Genomic DNA, 17,955 nt, shown 5'->3' with positions numbered 1-17,955 from the left:
AGAATTCTTGCATAAATTTGTTATGAAAACTTAGGATGATTTTAATTTGTCTCTGAATGTTTGTTTTTAAATACTGAATGTTTTCTTATTCCTGCCCACATTTAAGGGGAAGAAGTTTACACATACCTTTACTAAAGGAGAAATATTTTTTCATATGATCCCTACATAGTCCTTGAGTATAGGAATAGGTATAATCAATATAAAAGAATGACGTTTATTTCTCACTTTAATCTACAAATATGAATTTTTAATGAATGAAATTTTTGGTCGACTTCCAGTTGCAGTTTCATTATTTTGATAACAGAATACAGTTCTTAAAATTTTATCCAACCTTTTGTTTTAATAAAATGCATATTGCTTTGCAATATTTTAAAAAGCTATATACTTTTATAAAATTCTGTGCAGATGAAAATAGGATAAAAATTTTAGGTAGGAAATTAATATGTAGAGCAGATGATCACAAACTGTGGTCTTTCTGTACAGCAGACCCTTTTCCCATGTAAATTTTAATCTAACATATCCACTTTCTACAAAGCATATACAAAGTTTTTATGGCAGTACATTGTAATATAAATCCAGAGAAGCAGGCTTTGCAATGTTCCAAACTATAAACATCGAATTTGGGAGGGGTTCTAGGAAACAAATCAGGTTTTCTGGCAGAAACTAGAAAATTGCAGTAGAAGGTGAGAGTTCAGGACTTCCCTGGTGGTCCAGTGGTTAAGACTCTGTGCTTCCACTGCAGGGGGCACAAGTTCGATCCTGGTTGAGGAGCTAAGATCCCACGTGGCATGGCCAAAAAATTTTAAAAAATAATATATAAGTAAATGAAGGTGAGAGCAAGGTAGAGTATAAAATAAGAGACAAAGTTTATTGTTTATATATGCACATACATATATATATAATATATCCATACGTGGAATTATGTTGCACTTGAAATAGTAAAATCAATTATAACACTTTTTGACTGTGACTTCCCATCTTTACAAATATCTTACTACAGTATTTGCAAGCCCATTCAGTCTTCAACCACATCAAAATTACCTTATCCATGATCTCTAATTTATTCCTTTTTATTAAGACCTCTGTCTTCATCTCTTACCTTTTATGAACTAGAGTATACGGTCCCCTGCTTTAGTCACTCTGTCTCATATCTTTAAGTTTCTTGCCACAGTGTTCTTTCATTATACCAACTCTTCAAATCCGTACTGAATTTAATCCTCCAATGTCTGTGTGCCTCTTCTCAAGCTTCTTAGCACTACTGAGGAAAGAAGAGAATTCTATAAAATGGTCCCACTATAAAGGTAGCATCTTTAATCTTACTTAAGCTCTTGATGCTGTCATTAGCCTGCTTATGTCTTCATAATGGCTAATTCTAACACTCACCACTCTCTTCAAACATTCATCTCCTGCTTCAGCAGGCCGTGTCACATGCTACTTTACAGAAATAAAACTATTGGACAAATAAAATGACTTCATTACTGACTACCAATCTACAAACCTCCAACCACCCTACACGTCCTTTTTCCTAACATCATTTTAGAACACAAAAAGGCATCTTTATCACTAATGCAAATCTACCTTCATTCTGCATTTTATCCCCTTTTGTTTCCTTAGCGTATTCCCTCTTCTTTTTTAATTAAAGTAGGGTTGATTTGCAATATTGTATTAGTTTCAGGTATATAACAGAGTGATTTAATATTTTTATAGATTATAATTTGTTTAAAATTATTATAAAATAATGGCTGTATTTCCCTGTCCTGTACAATGTATCATTGTTGGTTATTTATTTTAAACATAATAATTTGTGTCTCTTAATCTCTTACCCTTATCTTGCTCCTCCCCACTTCTTTCTCCCCACTGGTAACCACTAGTTTGTTCTCTATATCTGTGAATTTGTTTCTGTTTTGTTGCATTCATTTATTTGTTTTATTTTTTGGATCCCACATATAAGTGATAACATACAGTATTTGTCTTTGCCTGAGTTATTTCACTTAGCATAATATAATCTAGGTCCATTCATGTTGTTGCAAATGGCAGAATTTCATTCATTTTTATGACTAATATTCCACTGTGTATGTGAACATATATACATATATATATATTCATATATATATATATATATACACACCACATCTTCTTTATCTGTTGATATATATATATATCATATATATATATATATATATATATATATATACACCATATATATATATATATATATATATATATATATATATATATATACACACCACATCTTCTTTATCTGTTGATGGACACTTAACCTTGTTTCCATATCTTGGATATTGTAAATAATGCTGCTATGAACATTGGGTTGCATGTGTCTTTTCAAATTAGCATTTTCATTTTCTCAGATATATACTCAGGAGCAAAAATGCTGGATCATATGGTAGTTCTAGTTTTAGTTTTTTGAGGAATCTTTATACTGTTTTCTATAGTGGCTGCACCCATTTACATTTCTACCAACAGTGTACTAGGGTTCCCTTGTCTCCACATTCTTGCCAACATTTGGTTTTTGTAGGTATTTTGATGATAGTCATTCTGACAGGTGTGAGATGGTATCTCATTGTGGTTTTGATTTGCATTTCTCTGATGATTAGTGATTTTGAGCATCTTTCCATGTGCCTGTTGTCCATTTATATATATTATTTGGAAAAATCTGTGTTCACGACTTCTGCCCACTCTTCAATTGAGTTGTTAGATTTTTTAATATTGAGTAGTTTGAGCTGTTTAAATATTTTGGATATTAACCCCTCATCAGTCGTATTATTTGCTAATGTTTTCTCCCATTTTGTAGACTGTCATTTAATTTTGTCAATGGTTTCCTTTGCTGTGCAACAGCTCTTACATTTAATTAGGTCCCATTTGTTTATTTTAGCTTTTATTTCCTTTGCCTTAGGAGACATATCCAAAAATAATATTGCTACAGTTTATGTCAAAGAGTGTCCTGCCTATGTTCTAGGAGTTTTACAGTTCCAGGTCTTACATTTAGGTCTGTAATCCATTTTGAGTTTATTTTTTTATATGGTGTGAGAAAATGTTCTAATATCATTCCTTTGCATGTAGCTGTACAGTTTTCTCAGCACCACTTATTGAAGAAACTATCTTTTCTCTGTTGTATATTCTTTCCTCTTTTATCATAGATTAGTTGACCATAACTGTGTGGGTTTATATTTTTCTATTGCTGCCATTAGAATTCTCTCTTTATCTTTAACTTTTGCCATTTTTATTATGATATGCCTTGGTGTGGGTCTGTTTGGATTCATCTTGTTTGGGACTTTCTGGGTTTCTTGTACCTAGATATCTGTTTCCTTCTTTAAGTTTGGGAAGTTTTCAGCCAGAGTCTCATCAAATATATTTTTGACAGTTTTCTCTCTCTCTTCTCCTTCTGAAACCTCATAATGCAGACACTGGTATGCTTGATACTGTCCAAGACATCCCTTAATCTGCTGTCATTTTCTAAATTTGTTTTTCTTTTTGCTGTTCTGATTGGGTGATTTCCATCATTCTATCTTCCAGATCACTTATGCATTAATCTGTATCACCTAGTTTTCTGTTGATTCCTTCTAGCATGTTTTTCATTTCAGTTACTGCATTCTTCGGCCCTGACCAGTTCTTTTTTACATTTTCTAGTTCCTTGTTAAAAATCTCACTGTTTTCAAAGAATAAAATCTATTATTTTCTCTAATTCAGTTAACATTCTCATTACAACTGCTTTGAACACTTTATGTGGTAAAGTATTTATTTCTGTATCATTAGTTGTTTTTCCAGGGGTTTTCCCTTGTCCTTTCAGTTGAAACAAATTCCTCTGTCTTCTCATTTTGCTTAACTTTCTTTGTCTCTGGGAAATTAGGTGAAACAGTTATCAGTTCTTGTCTTGAAGTGGTGTCCTTGTATGGGAGCATCCCTGTACTGTCTATGTGTGCCCAGTGGAAAGCTAGATCTGATGTGAGCATTAATCACATCATTCCGGGGTGTGCTGGCAGCTATCACCTTGGTAGGACGTGGGTCTGGAGATGGATGGGCTAGAGTCAGAGCCAGGTGTGAGCAAGGGCTTCTCCTCTGTTCAATGGCCAACACCACCTTATTGAAGACAGAGGCAGGCCCCAACTTGCTGGAGCAGAACTCCTGAGGGTTAGATCCAAGCTTACTCCATTTGCTCTAAGTGTCTGTTCTTCCCGCTCCCAGCACTGGCACCTTCACTGGACAGGGAAGTTGTGCTAAAGCAAGAGGGGCTGGAGCCAGTGCTTGGCATTGGTCTGCATGTGGCCTGTAGTGGTCCTGGCCCCAGTCAGAGTCCTGGACCACTTCTGAGGCACTGCCTCTGTAAGCGGCAGTAATGGCTGTCCCTGCCCCTTTCAGATGCTATTCTGGGTTCAGTCCTGTTCCATCCTTCACAACTGAGCAGTCCCCTCAGCTGCTGCAGACTTCGCCCTAGTGTGGAGAGGCTTCACAAAGCAAATGGGTCCAGAGTCGGCACTCCACTCAGGCTGTGGCATGTGCCAGAGCAGTCACAGGAAACAGACCAGAGTCCCTTGCAGTTTCAATCTGCTTTCTCCATCTTGTTCCAAGAGTAAGCAAGTGTGTGCATGACCTTCATTATCAGAGTCTACGTTTCTTAGAGCCCTCTTGTTAACCCACTGGTTTTCTAACCAGCTGTGGGGTCTCATCCTTCCAATGTCAGACCCCAGTGCTGGGGTACCCAATATGTGGCTCAAACCCCAGGGAGGATCTCTGCCCATGTAGTCCCCCTCCACTTCTGTGTCCCTTCTTCGGGGCACAGGTCCAGACCTGATCACTTCTCTTCCCTTTCTACCCGATTCCATGGGGATCATTCTTAGAGCCTTGGTTGTACAAAAGTCTTTCTTCCAGTCTTCAGTTAGCTTTCAGTGAGAATTGCACCACATGTAGATCTATTTTGATGTGTTTGTGTGGGGAGGTGAGATCCGTGTCCTCCTACTCCACTGTATTTATCTGTCTCCTCTCTTAGTATATTCTCATGATTGTTAACCTTTCCAGTATTTTCAATATCTTTCTTTATACTGGCTTTTTCTTTTCAAGTGCATTTACACATGATCTTATTTTTCCCCTCTTAATAGAATTCATTCTGTTCTCAAGTTCCTTAATTTCTCGGTACCTCAGATGTAAACTAGACAGAACGATAATTTTTACTTCATATAGTTGTTATAAAAATAAATTCAGGATATAGTGATGGCAGGCATATGGCAGAATAAAAAATACTGGACCTTTGTCCACCCCCCCCAGACACTGATTCAACAACAGTACATAGAATGATTCAATTTGTGAAGAATCCAAAAACTAATTGAGACCTCTGCATCCCATGCAAGAACAAAATGAGCCACATTGAAACAATAGGGATATTTACGATATTGTCTTTCCATAAACCCTACTCCTGACATAGCACCATGCAATTGGGAGGAAAATCCTATTTCTCAGATTCTCCCATGGGAAGGAAGGAAAGGATTGTAACATACATGCAAGATCCTAATTTTTCTGCAGGCTTCCAAGATACTGGCTTCTGTATCACCTGTCTCAGAGTATTGACAAGACCCAGAAAACTCTAGATAACAAGTGGGTGACTGAAAACAAAGACAGAATTTTGAACTATCACTAGGGTTTGAGAGGTCCCTAAAATCTCTGGCTGGGTTGATTCATGAGATTTGCCACCTGTACAAGTCTAGGCTTTGAAGACTGTGAGAGGTGACCAATTTGTCTACTGTGCAGACACTAATAAAAAGAGTCAAGAAAAATGAAGGAACAAGAAAATATGTTTCAAACAAAGAAATAAGATAAATCTCTAGAAAATAACTCTAATGAAAATAAGATATACTATATACTGACCAAGAATTGAAAATAACAATCATAAAGATGCTTAGTGAGGTTAGGAGAACAATGCATGAACTAAGTGAGAATTTCAACCAAGAGAGTAACAAAAATCATGGAGCTGAAGAATATAATAATTGAACTGAAAAATTTACTAAAGACTTTCAACATCAGAATAGATAAAACAGAAAAAAAGTATCAGTGAACTCTAAGACAAGTCATTGGAAATTATTCAAAGAAGCAAATAGGAAAAGGAATAAAAAGGAGTGAAGAAAGTTTAGGTGACATATGGGAAATGCGAAGCCAACCAATACACACATTATGGGAGTCCCAGAAGGAGGAGAGAGAAAAGGGGTCAGAAAGTCTATTCAAATGAATAGTGACTAAAATCTTGCTATATCTGAGAAACAAATGGACATCTAGATATAGGAAACCCAATGGACTGCAAATTAGTTGAGCCCCCAAAAATCCAAACCAAGAGACATCATAATGAAATTGTCATAAATCAATGACAAGGAGAGAAAACAGCAAGAGAAAAGTGATTTGTCATATACTAGGGAACCCCCATAGATTTCTCAGCAGAAATATCACAGGCCAAAATGCAATGGGATGAAATTGAAAGCGCTGGAAGAAAAAAACACCCAAGCAAGAATACTATATCCAGCAAAATGGCTAAGCTGAAGAGATGTTAAAGAAAGTTCTACAAATTCAAATTAAAGGATTCTAAACAGCAATACAAAAGGATATAAAAATATAAAACTTGTTGGTAAAGGGAAATATATTGACATGTACAGCATACTTTAATACTGTAAAGGTGGTGGTGGATAAATCTCTTTAACCATAGTATAAAAGTTAAAAGACAAAAGATTTAAACAATTATGACTATAAAATATAAACACAATATAAACACATGTAAATAAACAAGGAAACAGCAGACTTGAACAATGCTATTCCAAATGGAACTAACAGACATAGATGGAACATTCTACCCAACAGCAGCAGAATACATTCTTTTACCCCCACTGAGACAATTTAAAAATATTTATTTATTTATTTTTTATTGAGGTAACATTGTTTTTTAACTGTATATAAATTTCACATATACAACCTTCTACTTCTATATACATTACAGTGAGCTCGCCACCAAAAACTTAGTTTTTATTCATCACCATACACTAGATCATCTTTATCCACTTCACTCTCTCCACTCCCCCTTATCCTCTGGTAACCACTACTTTATTCTCTGTATCTATGTGTTTTTGTTTGTTTGTTTGTTTGGTTTGGTTTGTTCATTTATTGGTTTTTGTTTGTTTGTTTTTTATATTCCATGTGTAAGTGAAATAATATGGTGTGTGTCTTTCTCTGTCTTATTTCACTTAACATAATCCCCTCAAGGCCATCCATGTTGTTGTAAATGGCAAGATTTTATCTTTTCTCTGTCTTAGAAGTATTCCATTGTGTGTGTGTATGTGTGTATACCACATCTTTATCCATTCATCCATTGATGGGCAATTTTTTTTGCTTATTATTTCTTAGATTTTTGATAATGGTCATTCAAACAGGCATGAGGTGATATCTCCTGTGGTTTCCATTTGCATTTTCCTAATAATTAGTGATGGTGAACATCTTTTTATGTGCCTGATAGCCATCTGTATGGCTTCTTTGGAAAAATGTCTTTTCAGCTCCTCTGCTCATTTATAAATTGGATTGTTTGCTTTGCTGTTGTTGAGTTGTATGAGTTTTTACATATTTTGGATATTAACTCCTTATCAGATATATGATTTGCAAAACTTCTCCCATTTAATTGGTTGTCTTTTCATTCTGTTGACAGTTTTCTTTGCTGTGCAGAAGCTTTTAGTTTCATGTAGTCCAATTTCCTAGGAGACCTATATAGAAAGAAAATGCTAGGACCAAAGACAAAGAACATACTGCCTATGTTTTCTTCTAGGAGTTTATACTTTCAGGTCACATTCAAGTTCTTAATCCATTTTTAATTCTTTTTGTGTATGATGTGAGATACTGGTCTAGATTTATTTTTTTACATGAGGCTCTCCAGTTTTCCCAACACCATTTTTTTTGAGAGAATTTTATTATTGAAGAAATTACAAGCATGGTTTTTGTCAAAAAGCCTATAATTCTTCAAACCCCAAAACATCTCTGGAACTACATCTATACTAGGAGAAAATGACCTTTGAAATCTGCACCCTCCCTCTTCAAGTTTCAATCTCTTATGTCCACTTAATATGTATTTTTGGAGAACGATGGACAAGGAAGACCCCCCCAGAGGCAAAGCCAGGACTCATGGAGAACAGTGGATAAGAAAATTTCTCTAAAAAAGAAGAATGAATTGAGAAGGTGAAACATTCAGCCTACCATCAGCTTCTCCCTTCATGGCTAAACATACACATCACATACCACAGGCAGAAAAACACCTTGCCTCCTGAGAAAACCACCCATGAATTGCACCTTGTCTTTTCTTTCTTTCTTTTTTTTTGAATTTTATTTTATTTTTTTAATACAGAAGGTTCTTATTAGTTATGTATTTTATACATATTAGTGTATATATGTCAATCCCAATTTCCCAATTCATCCCACCACCACCACGCATCCTCTGCTTTCCCCCCTCTGCATCCATATGTTTGTTCTCTACATCTGTGTCTCTATTTCTGCCTTGCAAATGGTTCTTCTGTAGCATTTTTCTAGATTCCACATATATGTGTTAATATACAATATTTGTTTTTCTCTTTCTGACTTATTTCACTCTGTATGACAGTCTCTATGTCCATCCACATCTCTACAAATGACCCAATTTCATTCCTTTTTATGGCTGAGTAATATTCCATTGTATATATGTACCATATCTTCTTTATCCATTCATCTGTTGATGGACATTTAGGTTGCTGCCATGTCCTGGCTATTGTAAATAGTGCTGCAATGAACATTGGGGTGTATGTGTTTTTTTGAATTATGATTTTCTCTGGGTATATGCCCAGTAGTGGGATTGCTGTGTCATGTGGTAATTCTATTTTTAGATTTTTAAGGAACCTCCGTACTGTTCTCCATAGTGGCTGTATCAATTTACATTCCCACCAACAGTGCAAGAGAGTTCCCTTTTCTCCACACCCTCTCCAGCATTTGTTATTTGTAGATTTTCTGATGATGCCCATTCTAACCAGTGTGAAGTGATACCTCATTGTAGTTTTAATTTGCATTTCTCTAATAATTTGTGATGTTGAGCAGTTTTTCATGTGCCCCTTGTCCATCTATATGTCTTCTTTGGAGAAATGTCTATTTAGGTCTTCTGCCCATTTTTGAATTGCATTGTTTTTTTCTTTAATATTGAGCTGCTTGAGCTGTTTATATATTTTGGAGATTAATCCTTTGTCCGTTGATTCATTTGCAAATATTTTCTTCCATTCTGAGGGTTGTCTTTTCGTCTTGTTTATAGTTTCCTTTGTTGTGCAAAAGTTTTAAATTTCATTAGGTCCCATTTGTTTATTTTTGTTTTTATTTCCATTACTCTAGGAGGTGGGTCAAAAAAGATCTTGCTGTGATTTATGTCAAAGAGTGTTCTTTCTGTATTTTTCTCTAAGAGTTTTATACTGTCTGGTCTTACATTTAGGTCTTTAATCAATTTTGAGTTTATTTTTGTGTATGGTGGTAAGGAGTGTTCTAATTTCATTCTTTTACATGTACCTGTCCAGTTTTCCCAGCACCACTTACTGAAGAGACTGTCTTTTCTCCATTGTATATCCTTGCCTCCTTTGTCATAGATTAGGTGACCATAGGTGCGTGGGTTTATCTCTGGGCTTTCTATCCTGTTCCATTGATCTATATTTCTGTTTTTGTGCAAGTACCACATTGTCTTGATTACTGTAGCTTTGTAGTATAGTCTGAAGTAAGGGAGTCTAATTCCTCCAGCTCTGTTTTTTCCCTCAAGACTGCTTTGGCTATTCAGGGTCTTTTGTGTCTCCATACAACTTTTAAGATTTTTTGTTCTTGTTCTGTAAAAAATGCCATTGGTAATTTGATAGGGATTGCATTGAATCTGTAGATTGCTTTGGGTAGTATAGTCACTTTCACAATACTGATTCTTCCAATCCAAGAACATGATATATCTCTCCATCTTTGTGTCTTCTTTGGTTTCTTTCATCAGTGTCTTATAGTTTTCTGAGTATAGGTCTTTTGCCTCCTTAGGTAGGTTTATTCCTAGGTATTTTATTCTTTTTGCTGCAGTGGTGAGTGGGAATGTTTCCTTAATTTCTCTTTCTGATCTTTCGTTGTTAGTGTATAGGAATGGAAGAGATTTCTGTGCATTAATTTTATATCCTGCTCCTTTGCCAAATTCATTGAATAGCTCTAGTAGTTTTCTGGGGGCATCTTTAGGATTCTCTATGTATAGTATCATGTCATCTGCAAACAATGACAGTTTTACTTCTTGTTTTCCAATTTGTATTCCTTTTATTTCTTTTACTTCTCTGATTGCCATGGCTAGAACTTCCAAGACTATGTCGAATAATAGTGGTGAGAGTGGACATCCTTGTCTTGTTCCTGATCTTAGAGGAAATGCTTTCAGTTTTTCACCATTGAGAATGATGTTGGCTGTGGGTTTGTCATATATGGCCTTTATTATGTTGAGATAGGTTTCTCTATGCCCACATTCTGGAGAGTTTTTATCATAAATGGGTGTTGAATTTTGTCAAAATCTCTTTCTGCATCTATTGAGATGATCATATGGTTTTCATTCTTCAATTTGTTAATATGGTGTATGACATTGATTGATTTGCATATATTGAAGAATCCTGGGATAAATCCCACTTGTTCATCATGTGTGATCCTTTTATTGTGTTGTTGGATTCCGTTTGCTAGTATTTTGTTGAGAATTTTTGCATCTATGTTCATCAGTAATATTGGTCTGTAATTTTCTGTTTTCATAATATCTTTGTCAGGTTTTGGTATCGGTGATGGTGGCCTCTTAGAATGAGTTTGGGAGCGTTCCTTCCTCTGCAATTTGTTTGGAAGAGTTTGCGAAGGATGGGTGTTAGCTCTTCTCTAAATGTTTGATAGAATTCACCTGTGAAGCCATCTGGTCCTGGACTTTTGTTTTTTGGAAGATTTTTAATCACAGTTTCAATTTCAATACTTGTGATTCATTTGTTCATATTTTCGATTCCTTCCTGGTTCAGTCTTGGAAGGTTGTACCTTTTGAAGAATTTGTCCATTACTTCCAGGTTGTCCATTTTATTGGCATGTAGTTGCTTATAGTAGTCTCTTATGATGCTTTGTATTTCTGTGATGTCCATTATAACTTCTCCTTTTTCATTTCTAATTTTATTGATTTGTGTCCTCTCCTTGTTTTTCTTGATGAGTCTGGCTAAAAGTTTATCAATTTTATTTATCTTCTTTACACCTTGTCTTTTCTTAAATTGCTCAAAAGTTTTGCTCAGCACCAAACCCAAAATAGACTATGTATTGGGACCTGTGTTAGGCAGCTTCTGACATTGTTTCCAATGGTCCCCACCTCCTGGTATGCACTCCCTTGTGTTACCTGCTCACCTGAGCCCAACACCATTTATTGAAAAGAGTATCCTCTCTCCATTTATGTTCTTTACTTCTTTGTTATAAGTCAATTGTCCATATATGTATCAGTTTATTCCTGGACTCTTAATTCTGTTCCATTGATCTATGTATCTGTTTTTAAGTCAATACCATGCTGTTTCATTTACTATAGCTTTGTTATGTAGTTTGCAGTCAGGGAGTGTGATACCTCCAGCTTCATACTTTTTTCTCAGGATTGCTTTTGCTATTCAGTGTCCTTTGTGTTTCCATATGAATTCCATTCTATTTCTGTGAAAAATGTCCTTGGGATTTTGATAGGGATTAAATTGAATCTGCAAATTATTTTAGGTAATATGGACATTTTAATTCTTCCAATTCATGAACATGGAATGCCTTTCCTTTTTTTTTTTTGTCCTCTTCAATTTCCTTTAACAGTGTTTTATAGTTCGGTCTACAGGTCTTTTGCCTCCTTGGTTAAAATTATTCCTAGGTATTTTATTCTTTATGTTGTGATTGTAAATGGGATTGTTGTCTTAATTTCTGTTTCTGCCAGCTCATTGTTAGAGTATAGAAACACAGTAGATTTTTGTATGTTGATTTTGTACCCTGCAACTTTACTGTATTAAGTTATTATTTATAATATTTTTTGTTATCACTATGTAGTGTCCATCTTTTTCTCTTTTTAGCTTTTTTAGCTTGATGTCTATTTTGTGTAATATGAGTATGACTACACCTGCTTTCTTTTTGCTGCCATTTGCTTGGAATATCATCTTCCATCCCCTCATTTTGAGCCTCTGTTTGTCTTTAGAGCTGAGGTGAGTCTCCTCGAGGCAGCATATAACTGGGTCTTGCTTTTTAATCCAGCCAGCAACCCTGTTTTTTGATTGGTGAATTCAATCATTTACATTTAGGATGATTATTTATAGATGAGGATTTAGTACTGTCATTTATTTTCTGGTTGCTGTATATCTCCACTCTTTCTTTTTTCTTATGTGTCTCTCTGCCATTTTAGTTTGGTGGTTTTCTATGACATTTTTTGTAGTTGTCTCCTTTTTCTGTTTTGTGTTTCTGCTCTAGATTTATGTTTTATGGTTACCATTAGGGTTTTATAAAACCTCTCATAGATAAAATAGTCCTTTTTCCTGCTGATAGCTTCTAATCTTCATTCACATATATGAGTTCCATCCTTTTCCTCTTCCCTTTTTATGTGTTTTCTTTTCTTTTTTTTTTTTTATCTCAAACTCTTCCTTGTATGTTGTGAATTTGTTACCAAATCTTAGTAGATATAGCTGTTTTTTTTTTTTAACTTTCCCCCCTTTAACGTTTATGCTATAATAAAGTGTTTAAAACCTATTCTGATAAAGAACGACAATTATCTGATTCTGTCTATTTATCACCTTACTCAGAGTTTAGTGTAATTTTGCCTTTTTGTTTCTGGTAAAAGAGTTCTTTTCAACATTTCTTTTAAGACAGGTTTAGTGTTAATGAACTCCCTTTGTTTGTCTGGGCAAGTCTTTATTTCTTCTTTATATCTGAATGATAACTTGCCAGATAGAGTATTCTTGGTGAGATTTTTTATTTTTCAGTATTTTTAGACTGTCAATCCACTCCTTCCTGGCCTTTAGAGTTTCTTCTGAGACATCTGCTGATAGCGTAATGGGGATTCCTTTGTAGGTTACCATCCATTTTTCCCTGGTTGCCTTTAAAATTTTCTTTCTTTGTCATTGACTTTGAAAATTTTAATATAGGTGTCTTGGACAAGGTCTTTCTGTGTTGAGGTAATTAAGTGTTCTCTTAGCTTCATGGACTTTACAATCCAGTTCCTCCCCCAAGGTTGGAAAGTTCTCAGTTATTATTTCTTTAAGTAAATTCTCTGCCCCCTTCTCCCTCTCATCTTCTTTTGGGATACTTATTACCCTACTGTTGTTCTTCCTACAACTGTCAAATAGTTCTCATAGAATTTTTTTCATTTTTTTAACATCTTATTTCTGTTTCCTGTTCTAACCTTTGTATTCTTTCTATATTTCTATTTTCAAGCTCACTAATTCTCTCTTCCATATGGTGTGCTCTATTTACAATACTTTCTAATGCTTTCTTTAACTGCATGTACAGAGTTCTTCAGCTCCAGAATTTTTGTTTGGTTCATTTTTAGAGTTTCAGTCTCTTTGGTAAAATACTCCTTCTGTTCATTATGTTTATTCCTGATCTCATTGAACTGCTTTTCTGAGTTTTATTGTAGCTCATTGAGTTTCTTCATTCTATTGAATTTTCTATCAGTTAGATCACCATATTCATGACTTGAAGTTTGGTTTCTGGAGAACCGTCATTTTCTTTTTATGGCACATTTTTACTGTGGTTCTTCATGGCTCTTGATGAGTTGTTCCTCTGCCAGTGCATTTGAAGCAGTAAACACTTTTGTATTTGATTCTGAACTGCCTCCAGTTATATTTGAGTGTCTGTACTTTCCACCCTCCACCACCTCTCTGAGAGGTTTTGTCCTGTGCTCTTGTTATTACTTCTTGTGTCTCTGGGGTCATTGGTACCTTGCTGCCATCAATGCCACTGGTATTACTGCCTGTGGCACCAGGATGGTGGGCTCTTCTACCATGTGTGGGATCCCCTGTCACCAGCTCTGCCTCTGTGGGGGAGGGGATGAGCCAGGGTTACGCAGGCACCTATGTCATGTCCAGTGTCCATGGGTTCTTCTGCTGTGGGTGGGAGGTCAGTAGGTCAGAGTTGTGGTCAACTCAGTAGCTGGAGAGTTCAGGTCCCAGGTCCCACTGCTGCTGCTTCCAAGTTACCTGTGGCTGCAGGTACTGTTGAAGCCAGGAAGCCATAGTAGCATGTGCCTCTTCCCCTGATGCTAACAAGTTCTCTGGGATGCAGGCTCAGCTACTGTGGCCAGAGGGCCAGGATGGCAGGTACTGCCTTCACGGTTATCCCAGTTCCACCTCCTCTATGTGTGCCAGTCCACTCACCTTTAGATGTATAGGTGTGTGGGTTTCTCCAGTGTCCTGGTGTGTTGGGTAAAGGCAACTTTGTTGATTTGGGGATGTTTTACTGGCTGTAGATAGAAAGAGAGAGACAAAGGGAGTGTTTCACTCCCCCATGTTTCTGACTTTATTCCTTCTGAATATATATATATTCTTATCAAGCACACATGGAACATTCTCCAGGAGGGATAACATGTAAGACCACAAAACAAGTCTTAACAAATTTCAGAAGATTAAAATCATACCGAGTATTATTTCTTACCATAATGGAATGAAAATAGAAATCAATAATAGAAGAAAAGCTGGAAAATTCACAAATATATGGGAATTAACCAACACACTCCAAACGGTCAAAGAAAAAAATCAAAAAAGATATTACAAAATATATTGAGAGAAATGAAAACAAAAATACAACATATGAAAATGTATAAGATACTGCAAGTGTAGTAATAAAAGGAAAATTTATAGTGATAAACATCTAAATAAACAACCTAATTTTATACCTCAAAGAACTAGAAAAAGAGAGCAAACTAAGCCAAAAGATTAACAGAAGGAAGGAAATAAAATTAGAGCAGATATAAATGAAATCGTGAATAGAAAAAAAAATAGAAAAAATCAACAATACTATGGGTTTTTTTTCTTTTTAAGGATAAACAAAATTGACAAAACAATAGCTAGGCTCACTAAAAAGAGAAGAGAATAGATTCACATAAATAACAGAAAATGAATGAGGAGACATTACAACTGATGCCACTAAAATAAAAGAATCATTAGAGACTAATATGAACAATTATATGCTAAAAATTAGATAGCATAGAATAAATGGATACATGTCTAGAAACATACAACCTACCAAGACCTAATCACGAAGACATAGAATATCTAAACATATCTACAGTTAGTAAGGAGTTTGAATCAGTAATCAATAGCTTCCAAACAAAGAAGAGCCCATGTCCAGATGGCTTCAGTGGTGAATTTTACACTTAATGAATAATTAATGCCAATCCTTCTCAAACTTTTCCAAAAATTAAACAGGAGGGAACTCTTCCAAATTCACTTTATGAGGCCAGCACTACCCTAATACCAAAGTAAGGCAAAGACGCTGCAAGAAAAGAAAACTTACAGGCCAATATCCCTGATGAAGATAGATGCAAAAGTCATCAATAAAATATTAGCAAACCATATTGAACAGCATATTAAAAGGACTACACACCTCAACCATGTGAGATTTATTCTTGGGATGCAACAATGGTTCAATATATGAAAATCAAGTACTATGACACATTACATCAACAGAGAGAAGGACAACAGCCACATGATCATCTCATTAGATGCAGAAAAAAATATTTGGCAAAACTCTACATCATTTCATAATAAAAACTCTCAACAAACTGAAAATAGGAGAAAATTAGCTTAACATAATAAAGGTCATATAATAAAAATCCCACAGGTAACATTATACTCAGTGCTGAAAACCTGAGAGATTTTTCCTCTAAAATCAGGAACAAAGCAAGGATACCCACTCTTGACATGTCTATTCAACATAGTACTGGGAGTTCCAAAGCAGTTAGGCAAGAAAAAGTAATAAAAGTCATCAAAATAAGATAGGAAGAAGTAAAATTATCTGTTTGCAGATAACATGATCTTAATGTAGAAAACTTTTAAAACTATACACATTCATACACACACACACACACACACACACACAAACTGTTAGAACTAATAAATTAACTTAGTAAAGTTGCAAGATACAAGACAACATACAAAAATCATTGCATTTCTGTACACTAACATCAATCTGAAGGAGAAATTAAGAAAACAATCCCATTTGCAACAGCATAAAACAGAATAAAATACTTGGGAATAAACTTAATTGAGGAAGTGAAAGACTTATACACTGAAAATTACAAAACACTGGTGAGGCAATAAAGAAGACACAAATAATCAGAAAAACACCTTATGTTATAGACTGAATGACATAATATTGTTAAAATGTCCATACTTCTCAAAGCATTCTACAGATTCAATGCAATCTGTGACAAAATTCCAATGGTATTTGGAAAAAAAAAAAAAAAAATCTTAAAATTCTTATGGAACCACAAAGGACCTCAAAGAGCCAAAATTTTTTTGGAAAGAACAAAGCTGGAGACATCACACATCCTGATATCAAATTATATAACAAAGTTACAGTAATTTAAACAGTGTGGTATTGACATAAAGACAGACATGTAGACTAATGTAACTGGGAAGCCCAGAAATACACCCACACAAATATGATCAATTGATCTCAGACAAGAGTGCCAAGACCATACAATGAAGAAAGGATAGTCTCTTCAACAAATGTTGTTGGGTAAACTGGATATCTACATGCAAAAGAATAAAATTCGACCCCTGTCTTACACCATACAAAAAAATCACCTCAAAATGGATCAACAACTTAAACATAAAACTTGAAACTATGAGACTCCTAGTATACATTGGAGAAGAATTTATGACATTGATCTGGCAATGATTTCTTGGATATGACACCAAAAACACAAGTAATAAAAGCAAAAAATCAAAAAATGAGACTACATCAATCTGAAAATCTTCTCCACAGCAAAGGAAACAATTAACAGAATGAAATGCAATCTACAGAGTGGGAGAAAATGTTTGCAAACTATATATCTGATTAGAGGTTAATATCAAAATATATAAGGGACTCCAACTCAATAGCAAAAATAAAAAATAATAATGATAATCTGATTAAAATATGGGCAAGGAACTTGAATAGACATTTCTCCAAGGAAGACTTACATATGGCTAAAAGTTATATGAAAATTTGTTCAATATCACTAATCATCAGGGAAATACAAATCAAGGCTACTATGAGATATCACCTTATACCTGTTAGGATTGCTATTATCAAAAAAATCAAAAGACAACAAGTATTGGTAAAAATGTGGAAAAATTGGAACCTTTAGACATTGATGGTGGGAATGTAAAATGATGCTGCCACTATGGCAAATATTATGGAGGTTCCTCAAAGAAATAAAAATAGGACTACCATATAATCCAGCAATCCCACTTTTCAGCATTTACTCAAAAGAAATGAAATTAAGGTCTTGAGATTTTTACACTTCATATTCATTTCTGCATTATTTACGAAAGCCAAGATTTGTAAACAATCTAAATGTGCATTGATAAATTAATGCATAAAGAAAACGTTATATATAAATAAAATGGAATTTTATCCAGACTTAAAAAAGCAAGGAAATCCTGTTATATGGATGAACTTAGAGAACATTATGTTAAATTAAAAATCCAGTCACAAAATGACAAGTACTGCATGATAACCACTTAGATGAGGTATATAAAATAATCAAACACATAGAAGTAGAGAGTAGAAGGATGGTTGCCAGGGCATATGGGGAGGGAAAATAGGGAGTTGTTATTCACTATGATAAAGTTTCATCTATGCAGAATAATTAAGCTCTAGATCTGCTGTATACAACATTGCACTGATAATCCAATATGATACCTTATTGGACACTTAAAAATGTGT

The 17,955-nt window shown here is 34.9% G+C and overlaps 1 protein-coding gene across 2 annotated transcripts in view; it reads left to right on the top strand.

The window, feature by feature from the left end:
• Window positions 1-17,955, top strand: part of CNTN5 (contactin 5) — a 1,367,783-nt gene that overhangs the window by 1,029,161 nt on the left and 320,667 nt on the right. The window lies entirely within an intron of this gene.

The sequence above is a fragment of the Balaenoptera physalus genome, assembly GCF_965194825.1.
Source record: "Balaenoptera physalus genome assembly, chromosome: 10".
Classification (NCBI taxonomy): domain Eukaryota; kingdom Metazoa; phylum Chordata; class Mammalia; order Artiodactyla; family Balaenopteridae; genus Balaenoptera; species Balaenoptera physalus.
This window is presented reverse-complemented; position numbering and strand designations above follow the sequence as displayed.